The sequence below is a fragment of the Octopus bimaculoides genome, chromosome 25 (assembly GCF_046866305.1).
Source record: "Octopus bimaculoides isolate indiv1 chromosome 25, ASM4686630v1, whole genome shotgun sequence".
Lineage (NCBI taxonomy): Eukaryota > Metazoa > Mollusca > Cephalopoda > Octopoda > Octopodidae > Octopus > Octopus bimaculoides.
Genome location: NC_142952.1, coordinates 31412109 through 31424608, shown reverse-complemented (window position 1 = coordinate 31424608; position 12500 = coordinate 31412109). Strand labels below are relative to the sequence as shown.

The window sequence follows — 12500 nt, the reverse complement described above, 5'->3', positions numbered from 1 at the left end:
GAGAGAGAGGGATATAGAAGTTGAGAAAGAGGGACGTAGATTGATAGATAGGGAGATAGATAGATAAAGATAAAAAAGATAGATACATAAATGAATAGAGAGAAGGAGAGAGGGAGAGAGAGGAAGAGAAAGGAGGGGGAGAGAGACTACCCGCACAGTCGGAAATTGCTTCTCTCCATGTTTATCGTTTCAAGTTGAAGCACTCGGCCATTATTTGCCCCTGAGTGGATAAATGGACACACAGAATGAAGGACATGCGCGTGTGTGAATGTACGTGTGTATACATACATACATACATACATACATACATACATACATACATACATATATAACGTACGTACATACGTATTTCGATACACATGCATACGAACATACATATGGAATACACATATGAAGGGAGACAAGTGGAGACATAAGACTAGACAGATTGATAAACAGGTTCACAAGCACAAATGCAGACGCTTTCATATATATATATATATATATATATATATATATATATATATATATATATATATATATATAGTCTGTCATACCGGCCATGATGAAATACCACAAGGTATAAAACATACGTATTCGTCTTTATATATTTAATCCTTTATATTGAACACTCAATATTTCATCTATTCAATAAGACATATTCCATATATTCAATAAGACATTCAATACTTTATTTCATAGTACCATCCATTTTTATTTTATATTATATATTGTATATTATATTATATATTGTATATTCCATATTCTATATCCCACATTGGTTTTGCAGGAATATAAATAAAACATAAAAAACAGACAGTGTTGGAACTCTTTTAAACAAAATAATATATTCCTCTATACACAATCATACAAAACCCCTTTTTTTGTATTTATTATTACTCGCATATATATATATATACATATATATATATACATCCACAATGTAACCTCGTGGACATCGGTGGCGATTTTTTCTTCCTCCGTTTTTCCCTTCTTTGGACTTTCCTTGTTTCCGACGAAAAGCTCCGCTCGAAACGTCATACTCTCTCTCTTTCCTTTCCCGAAAGTCTAGTAACACAATCTGTATCACGTCCTCACGTTGTTGTTTTTTGTTGTTGTTTTTTGTCTTATATATATATATATATATATATATATATATATATATATATATATATATATATACACATATGTATATATGATATCAACAATAATAATAATATTAGGGATTATTACGAAGTGGCATAAGATTACCTTTAATCCTTCTAATATATATACGGTTTTACGTAGACCTACGCATGTTTCAACTGCACCGATTAGCAACCGTTACAATTATAACTCTCCTATAATATCGGTGCAGTTTCTTCGGCGTTTTTTTACTTAACACTTTCGATTTGACCGTTTAAAGATTTTCTTTTATCTACTCTGCGTTGTATGACGTAGAGTTGTCCGTTAAGTCAGACGCGAACTATCTTCAATTGAAGTTTTGATTGGATAATCACCTATAGTTCATTATTTCAAAACATTTTGTTGTTTAAATGTTATTTATTTATACTAGGCAAATGTAAATTTCCTCATGTGTACCTCAAAGCTCATTCTCTCTCTCTCTCTCTCTCTCTCTCTCTCTCTCTCTCTCTCTCTCTCTCTCTCTCTCTCTCTCTCTCGGTGGGATTTGAACTCTCGGCGTAGACAGCCGGAACTGGTGCCACGAAACATTTCTGTCAGACTCTCTTACGATTCCACCAAGTAACGGTGTGCACATGAATGCACGCATGTGCCTGATTTATGAGTTGGAAGAGGTGGAGGAGGGAGAGGGAGGCGTTGGACCCTGTTGATCCTAGACCAGCGGTTCTCAACTGCGGCTCCTAGGGCCGTATGCGCCCCTCAACGGTCTTCCTTCTCTAAATACAATAAATTTATCTTTATTTGGCTTGAGCTTTACTTCTTTTGGCGCGTGCGCCTTCACCCCCTCCCCGGCCAAATCTGGGTTTTGGATCTGGGTCCGAATATCATAAAGGTTGAGGACCCCATTGGGCTAGAAGGAGATGCCCTTAAATGCCGGAAATTTTGAGCTCGTACTTATATTATCAACCCCGAAAGGATGAAAGGTAAAGTCGACCTCGGCGGAATTTGAACTCAGAACGAAGCGGCAGACGAAATGCCGCTAAGCATTTCGCCTGGCGTGCTAACGATTCCGCCAGCTTGCCGCTTCAGAGAATACCAGTAATGTTATTAACAGGAATAACAACCTTGCCAGCACTTGTAATAAGTAAAGTTAAGTAAAGTTCTTTCTCGAGTCACGCCGACTCATAAGGACCAGTTTCCATGGCGTATACATTCCTTCACCTGGATGGGACGACAGTCCGTCACAGGATTTCTCATTTTTGCCAGCTGAGTGGACTGGAGCAATGTGGAATGAAGTGTTTTGTTCAAGAACACAACAGTCCGGGAATCGAGACCCCAATCTTACGATCATGAGTCCAGCATGCTAACCACTAAGCCACGCACTTCCACACACTTGTGATAGTTACATTACATCTCACCGAGGAAGGTCTACGCTTTGGCTAGACATGAACAAGAGATAGCTTCTAAATATTTGAGAAACGAGGGATTAAGAGTGTTAGTAAACGTCCAGATTGTGATGGAAAATGTCAAGTGTGCCTCAGCAGAGTGGACGTGTAAGAAGATAACATCCAATTCAACAACAGCTGCCGAAAAATGTCCGCTTGATACTACTTTCCTATGAGACACGACATTGTCGCTGAAACTGTTTACAATGTTTATCCGGAGGAAGGATTGTTCTGGCCATACGAGAACCAGGATGTATCCGCACCCTAAAAAAAAAAACAGTAAAGAATACTTGTGGAACATTCCATTAAACAAAAAAACAACCAAAAAAACAAACAAAAAACAAAACAAACCAAAACAAAAGAACATCAACAATAATAATACAGTTCTATATTTAAGAGATGAGGAATTATGCACATTATTTACATTTGACGGATATTTGTCCTCATCTTGTTTGTTGTTAACACAACGTTTCAGCTGATATACCCTCCAGCCTTCATCAGGTATCTTGGGGAAATTTCGAACCTGGGTTCTCATTCCTAAGGTATATTTTGATGTTATTGTAGTTGTTGTTGTTATTATTATTATTATTATTATTATTATTATTATTATTATTATTATTATTATTATTATTATTAAGGTCACTGCCTGGAATCGAACTCGGAATCTTGCAGTTAGTAGCCCGCGCTCTTATCTATTATTCTAGGGATCAACTGTCCGGTGGATGTAAATGTTACGTCAAAAATTGCGGAAATATCCAGAGAAAGTCACCGCTCTCATATCCAAGGCTATTTCTATTTACGCTTATTACCATAGGTGGAGTGAGTTGTGTACATTTCTCTCCAAGAACTAAGAAAAATCTAAGGAAAACAAACGAGAAACTTACTGGTCTTGTATCAGACAACAGATTTTATTTGTCCCCAATATTCTTTTTTACTCTAGGCACAAGGCCCGAAATTTTGGGGGAAGGGGGCCAGTCGATTAGATCGACTCCAGTACGCAAATGGTACTTAATTTATAGAATTCGAACGAATGAGAGGCAAAGTCGACCTCGGCGGAATTTGAACTCAGAACGTAAAGGTAGACGAAAAAGTTTTCTACTCTAGGTACAAGGTCCGAAATTTTGGGGCAGGGGGCCATTCGATTAGATCGACCCCACGCAACTGGTACTTAATTTATCGAATCCGAAAGGATGAAAAGCAAAGTCGACCTTGGCGGAATTTGAACCCAGAACGTAAAGACAGACGAAATACCGCTAAACATTTCGCCTGATGTGCTAACGTTTCTACCAGTTCGCTGCCTTTTTTGTACCTAATATTATTATAACTGCACTGCACTTCTGTATGTAACGAACAAACTTGCATAAGGTTCTAGAAACGGTAGCATTCTCCAACAAAGAACAAAGCAAACTGTTTCTTATTCTACTGGCAGAATCGATTAGTGGTACGGTTAGGATTTACGAAACATTCCAGGGATTCTCCATTTGAGGTATCTGATCAGAATAAATCCACACAATCACATGTGCATATGGCATATACACAGACACACATATAACCGGTAATGAAGCTCATGCGGCTCAGAAGTGCAAGTTTATCCACGCACAAGCCAATTCACACATACACAAACAACTGGAGTTGTTTTGTCATAAAGGAAAAAGCCTTGTCACTTTGTTAGCGACCAGTTTGAATCCTGCAAGGAAAGAAGTTAAGTTAAATTCCAAACAAACAAACAAACATATATACAAACATAAACGAATATATATATGGAATGTATACACACATACACATTTATTTATTTATGTGTTTCAGCCAAGTGGCTGCGGTCATGCTGGTGCACCAAAAGAATCCAAGGAAATTGGTAGTGGTCTGCGTCGGTAAGACTTGTATGATTGAGGAATAAAGCGACGGAAAGAATTCAATGAAATTGCCATGGGGTGTCAAGTATCCAACGTTTCCGACAGCGTCCTTCTTCTGGGTAAAGATGATAGAAGGGAAATAAAAACTGCGCAGTTGTAGCCAGTTTCTCGTACATTATATTTCCCTCATATAATTTTTACATTGAAGAAGGACTCTTTCCGAAACGTTGTATATTTAACTTCACACGGAAATTTCCCGGTACTCTTTCCTTGGCTTTTTCAAATTATACAAAGCACAAGAACGCTGTAACAAGTACCGCCTTGAGGCGTGGCCACGCTGGGTACTTGCCCAGCGGCTTCATATACCTGGGGCCCCAATTCTGGTCTATATATGCTGTGATTTGCTACAATAAATAAATACAATAGGGTACAATGTATTGATTCGCCTAGGGGCCGATAATGATGTTAAGACAGCGCTGGCTACGCATACAGCACTCATAGTCACATACACACACAACACAGACATACAAAAGTATATACGCGCACACCGCTCACACATACATATGCAACATTTACATAAATAAGCAATAAAGGACGCATACACACACAAACACGCGCACACATACACAGACAAGAGGAACACCGCACAAGTGCACGTACGCTGTCCACAAAAGACTTACACATCAATCGCACATCACGCACAGATAAAACACATTCGCTTATATACCACACACACACACACACACACACACTTCATGTGTAATCTATACATATCCAGGTATTTCCAATCGCAGGTGGAATGTATGTATGCATCTATCTATCTATCTATCTATCTATCTATCTATCTATCTATCTATCTATCTATCTATCTATCTATGTCTGTCTGTTTGCCTGTCTGTCTGCCTGTCTGTCTATCTATCTGTCTGTCTGTCTGTCTTTCTTCCTATCTATCTATCTATCTATCTATCTATCTATCTATCTATCTATCTATCTATCTATCTATCTATCTATCTATCTATTTGGCTATATATTATATTACATTACATTTGTGAGCGTAAGTGTGTGTGTATATATATATATATATATATATGCGAGTAAAAATAAATACAAAAAAGGTGGGTCTTTTTGTATGATTGTGTATAGAGGAATATATTATTTTATATACTTACATATACTTACGCATGCACACACACACACACACACACACACACACACACACACACACACACACACACACACACACACACACGCCTCTATACATGCATAAATAAAGGCTCTTATTGTTTACATACACGTGTTAACATAAAGATGGTCAAAAACGCCAACGAACAAACAACAAAAGATGCCCGACAATCCACGCGCAGGTGCCACGTATGTAAGTGTGTGAGAAGGAGAAAGAGTAGAGAGCAAGGCACGGGGAAGGAGGACAGAGAAATAGAGAGATAGATGAATGGTCAGAGAGAGAGAGGGAGAGGGATAGTGTGAGAGAGGAGAAACAATAGAAATTCCGAAACATCTGGCTAGAGTTACCGCCCCTATCCCCTACTCCTAACACTTTTCTGTTCCTTTGTACTCTCTCTCTCTCTCTCTCTTTCTCTCTCTTTCATGTAGTATCAGTCTTTCTTTCTATCCCTCTCTTTCTCTCTCTGTCTCTCTCTCTCTCTGTCTATCGCTTTCTGTCTCTCATTTTCATTACTTATTACACATATGCATCTACAGACATACACACACACAGACATAGCTACACACCTATACACACACGTGCGTGCATACACATACACACTCATAGACAAAGTCATACATACAAACACATACAAACACCTACTTAGACACAGCTACATACTCATAAGCACACATACAGACATTCACACATACACGTACACACATTAAATCATCCTCTTTCACACACACACACTCTCTCGCTCTCTCTGTTTTTCTCTCTTTTCCCCTTAAACCACTCTCTTCACTCTCTCTTTACTCTCTCTCCTGCTTCTCTCTCCCACTCTCTATCTCACACCATATCTTTCTCGACTGCTGGTCTCTCTCTAATTCTCTCTCTCTCTCACTCACTCACTCTCCCTCTCTCGTGCACGCGGCTGTCCCTCCCCCGTCTCTCTCAGCCGTTCCTCGCTCGTTTCTCTCTTTTTCTCTCTCTGCTATCATTCCCCCTCACTCACTCACTCTCTCTCTCTCTCACTCGGCTGTCTCTCGTTTGTCCTTCTCTCTCGCAGCTGTTCTTCCCTCTTTCTCTCTGTCTCTCTCATTCTCACTCGGCTATCGTACGCGAGTTTCTTCCTCTCTCTCACTCTCGGCTGTCCCTCTCCCTCTGTCTGCCTGTCTCTCTCTCTCGGCTGTCCCTCTCCCTCTGTCTGTCTGTCTCTCTCTCTCGGCTGTCCCTCTCCCTCTGTCTGCCTGTCTCTCTCTTTCGGCTGTCCCTCTCCCTCTGTCTGTCTGTCTGTCTCTCTCGGCTGTCCCTCTCCCTTTGTCTGTCTGTCTGTCTGTCTGTCTGTCTGTCTGTCTGTCTGTGTCTGTCTGTCTGTCTCTGTCTGTCTGTCTGTCTGTCTCTTCTCTCTCGGCTGTCTCTGTCTGTCTGTCTGTCTGTCTGTCTGTCTGTCTGTCTGTCTGTCTGTCTGTCCCTCTCTCTCGGCTCTCCCTATCCCTTCATCTCTGTCTCTCTCGACTATTTCCCCCCCCCCTCAAACCGTCATCGCTCTATAAAATGTTCTCTCAGGTCATCGGCTTATTGTCAAGCTCCTGTCTCTCTGCTGCTGCTGCTACTGCTGCTGCTGCTGCTGCTACTGCTGCTGCTGCTGCTGCTACTGCTGCTGCCGGGGACAATGTTGATGATGATGGTGGTGGAAATGGTGGCGGTGGGGAGGAAAGAATCACACCAGGTGACGCTATCAGTCTTGTAGTTATTGCAGCTGTTGTTGTTGCTTCATCCTCAGGTGAATGAATCCTGGTTGAGGAGACGTACGGAAAAAAAAGCGCCCCAGCTACGTTCTTCCTTTTGTATATTACAGACTTCTAAAAACAGAAGGAGCAGGAGGTGAGAAAAAGCATTTGGCTGTTATTTCTAACAAAACGAGCCAGAACCACGTGGCTGCAAGCGAGCTTCTCAACCCCACAGTCACACCTATATTGGTTTCAAATGTTGTCACAAGGTCAGCCGATTACTTCGACTCCAGTGTTCAACTGGTACTTCATTTATCGACCCCCGAAAGGGTGAAAGGCAAAGTCGACCTCGACGGGATTTGAACTCAGAACGTAGAGACGGACGAAATACTGTTAAGCATTTTTCCCGGCGTGCTAACGGTTCTGCCAGTTCGCTAATAATCCTTTCTACTAAAGGCACAAAGCCTTGAAATGAGATGGGGGCCTAATCGATTACATCGACCCCAGTGTTTCACTGGTACTTAATTCATCGATCCCAAATGGATGAAAGCGAAGTCTACCCCGGCGGAATTTGAACTCAGAATGTAAAGACAGACGAAATACCACTAAGCATTTCGCCCGGCGTGCTAACGTTTCTTATTTCCTTATTGCCCACAGGGGGCTAAACATAGAGAGGACAAGCAAGGACATCTTTAAGATAGACGAAATCCCGATAAGCATTTAACCCGGCGTGCTAACGATTCTGTCAGCTCACCATTTTAAACCCACGGCTATATTAACGTTTGTTTTTATGGTCTGGACAAAAGTAACGTACTATTAGACCGAAAGATAACTCAATGCTTATTTTACTAGTTTAACATATTTATTAGATTTTTACAAGGGAGAAGTAGACGATGACTTCAGAGTGTATCGGGTTACACAGTCTGATGAAGGTAAATAAACCGAAACGTCGAAGTCGCAGTTGCCTTTTCTTTGTAAGTGAGGGAGTGTGATAAGAAGTTTGCTTCTCAACCATATGGTTCTAGGTTCATTCCTACTGCGTGGTACCTTGGGCAAATGTTTTCTGCTATAACCTCAGGCCGACCAAAGTCCTATGAATAGATTCGGCAGACGGAAACTGAAAAGAAGCCTGTTGTATATATATATATGTATATATATGTGTATAGATGTACATGGGTATATGCGTGTGTGTGTGTGTGTGTGTGTGTGTGTGTGTGTGTGTGTGTGTGTGTGTGTGTGTTAGTACTTGCTCCGTGTCACCGCATATTTACTGGTGTTGGTGTGTTCACGTCTTCGTAATTTAGTGGTTCGTCAAGACGATTTAATACAATAAGTACCAGGCGTAAACATAAGGTACCTTATTCGTTTGATTCGACTAAAAATTCTTTAAGGGGGTCGTAGTCTAATGACTGAAGCGAGTAAGAGATAATGCACACACACACACACACACACGCGCGCGCGCTCGACGGGTTTCTTCCAGATTCCGTCTACCAAATCCACTCACAAAGCTTTGGTCGGCCCGGGGCCATAGCAGAAGACACTCGCCCATGCTGCAACGCAGTGGGTCTGAACCCGGAACCACGCGGGTGGGAAGCAGGCTTCTTACCACACGGCTACGATACAAGTGAGCTGTGTGTGAGTGTGTGTGTGTGTGTGTGTGTGTGTGTGTGTGTGTGTGTGTGAAATTTATCTCTCAAGGTAAGTTTCGCCAAATGAAACCAAATGAACATCTCACACACTTCCTGTCAACGTCACAATTGTGTGTGCGTGTATATATATATATATAATAATACAAAGAATATATATACATGTATACACACATATATACATATATGATGTGTATGGGTATGTGTATATTGGTGGTGAGGGTAGGATGTAGGGGAAGAAAGGTCACAGTAACGGACGTCCGCTTGCTGCCATATATGGTAACAGCTGGAGGGAAAATGGCTAGCCTATTCACATACACACAAGCGTATACATGTTCATACACACACACACGCAAACACACACACACACACACACACACACACACACACACACACACATACACACACACACACACACATATTCAATCTCTCCATCTGTCTATCTGTCTATTCGTCGGTCCGTCCATATATCTGGTTCATCTACAGACTCACGCAATATCTTTGTAACTTCAAACATAACGCCTGTCTATCTATCTATCTATCTATCTATCTATCTATCTATCTATCTATCTATCTATCTATCTATCTATCTGTCTGTCAGTCTGCCCTTCTAGCTGTTTGTCTACTTATCTATCTTTATACTTACTTCCATATCCGTAAACCAGGCGTGGCTGTGTGGTAAGAAGTTTGCTTCGCAACCACATGGTTCCGGGTTCAGTCCCATTACATGGCACCTCGGGCAAGTGTCTTCTACTATAGCCTCAGGCCAACCAAAGTCTTGTCAGTGGATTTGATAGATGGAAACTGAAAGAAGCCAGTCGTACATACACACACACACACACACACATATATGTATGTATATGTATATATAGATATTTTCTATCTAGTTTGGATTCTCTGCCATCAAATTTGATTGCCCAGAATTAAAATTTGATGGCAAAGAATCCAAACTAGATCGAAAACATCTATCTCTCTCTCTCTCTCTCTCTATATATATATATATATATATATATGTGTGTGTGTGCGCGTGTGTGGGTTTAGTTCACTGGTGATCTAAACGAATAGGTACGCTGGGTAAGTGCCGTAACGGATAACCTGGGCTCCAAGCTCGTAACTGAGACGGGAGTTATGGAACTATTTTAGGTTTCCGATATAGCGGATATATGTTTATTAAAGAGGACAGCAAACGCCAAGGAATGACAAACATCTCAGGTTATTTACATTATTATAAATTAAAATATAATAATGTATATGAGTTGTTTGTCATGCCTTAGCGTTTGTTGTTCTCTTTAATATGTATATATATATATGCATATATATGCATACATGCATGTATACATACATGTATACGTACATACACACATACATGCATACATACATTCATAAATACATACATACGCAGACACATACATGCATTCATACATACACACATACATATATACATACATGCATACATCCATACATACACACTCACGCGCGCATACTTACATATACACATACATTCATTCATACATACATACATACATCCATACATGCATGCATACATACATGCACACATACATACAAACACATACATATACACATATACATATACACGTACATTTACACACACATATACACGTACGTACATACATACATACATACATACATACATACAAACACATGCATACATATAACATACATATACATGTACATACATACATACATACGTACACACACATACATATACACGTATGTACATACATACATACATACGTACATACATACACACATACATATAACATACATACGTACGTACGTACATTTTAAATGGAGAAATAGTGCGATGACGTAACGCAAATGATTCTATCCTTTCTATTCGCCAATTCGCTTGAAAGAGAATCAAGTGTGACCTAGAGTTAAGAAGAGGAACAGAATAATTGAATAAAAGAATACAAAATCGTATAGTAATATATGAATATAAGAATAACAGATTAAGAGAATAGAAATAAGCGAAACACTTACATTTTACTCGGATTCTCTGAGTCTATTGATTTTTTTTGGTTTTCCACCATTTATAAGTTGGTCTGGCATCGATTAGCGACTCAGACCTGAAATGTCAGCGAAATGCCAATGACATTTGATGGGAAACATTGAGACTCTTAGAGGTCAAATGTTTGGCTCTCTGCCATCAAATAGTCCACGCTGATACTCCCTCTGCGCATGCACGTGGATGTAGACGCACGCATGCACGCAGATCTGCGCGCGCGCGCACATACACGCGTACGTATACGAACGCAAAGCTTCCACGCATTCACAGTCAAACACGTAAACGCAAACATACACAAATAAACACACACACACACACACTCACTCACGCAGTCGTTTAAGATTTTAATGTATTTGTTTAAAATATGTAGAGTATCTTAAAAATATTGGATAAATATATTTACTCTGTGTATTGAAAAGACAGTGTGTAGATGTTGACAAGATATGTGGACACAGCGTGTAGATTTTGACTGGATAGACACAGTGTGTAGATTTTGACTGAATGGATAGGCACAGTGTGTAGATATTGACTGTATAGATAGACGCAGTGTGTAGATGTTGACTGTATTAGATGCAGTGTGTAGATGTTGACTGTATTAGATGCAGTGTGTAGATGTTTACTGGATGGATAGGCACAGTGTGTAGATATTGACTGTATAGATAGACGCAGTGTGTAGATGTTGACTGTATTAGATGCAGTGTGTAGATGTTGACTGTATTAGATGCAGTGTGTAGATGTTTACTGGATGGATTGGCACAGTGTGTGGATATTGACTGTATAGATAGACGCAGTGTGTAGATGTTGACTGTATAGATAGACGCAGTGTGTAGATGTTGACTGTATTAGATGCAGTGTGTAGATGTTGACTGGATGGATAGGCACAGTGTGTAGATATTGACTGTATAGATAGACGCAGTGTGTAGATGTTGACTGGATAAATAAATGCAAAATATAGATTTTGACTGGATGGATAGACACAATGTGCAGATGTTGACTGAGTAGATAAAAGAAAAAGCTGGCACTCCGTTGGTTACGGCTGCAAAAGTTCCAGTTGATCTCATTAACTGAACAGCTCGCTCGTAAAGTCAACGTGCAAGTGGCTGAGCACTCCACAAACACGCGTAATCTCATCATAGCTCTGAGGGAGATTCAGCGTGACACAAGATGTGACAAAGTCGGCCCTTTGGAATACAGGTACAACTCATTTTTGCCAGTTGAGTGGAATGAAGCAACGTGAAATAAAGCGTCCTGCTCAAGGACACAACGCGCTGCTGGGAATCGAACTCACGACCTTATGATCATGAGCCGAATGCGCTAACCACTAAGCCACGTGCCCCCGCTCGATGAATAAATACTCACTGAGGGCGGACAGACTGGATAAACACAATGTATAGAGGTTGACAGAATTGACATAGAATGTAGATGTTGACAGGATCGACAGAGTATGTAGATGTTGACAGGATTGACAGAGTATGTAGATGTTGACTGGATGGATAGGCACAGTGTGTAGATGTTAAGTGGACAGATCCAG

The 12500-nt window shown here is 40.4% G+C and overlaps 2 long non-coding RNA genes across 3 annotated transcripts in view; both read right to left on the bottom strand.

Moving 5' to 3' along the window:
* Positions 1 to 12500, bottom strand: part of LOC149131151 (uncharacterized) — a 93298-nt gene that overhangs the window by 5289 nt on the left and 75509 nt on the right. The window lies entirely within an intron of this gene.
* LOC128250713 (uncharacterized) overlaps positions 6435 to 12500 on the bottom strand; it is a 7176-nt gene continuing 1110 nt past the window's right edge. Inside the window, exons 1-3 of the long non-coding RNA XR_008266718.2 lie at positions 10945 to 12500; positions 10743 to 10832; positions 6435 to 8385 (exon numbers count right to left, since the gene is read on the bottom strand). The exon at positions 10945 to 12500 is cut by the window's right edge and continues 1110 nt beyond it. This is a non-coding gene — a long non-coding RNA (uncharacterized LOC128250713). The remainder of the gene's footprint in view (positions 8386 to 10742; positions 10833 to 10944) is intronic.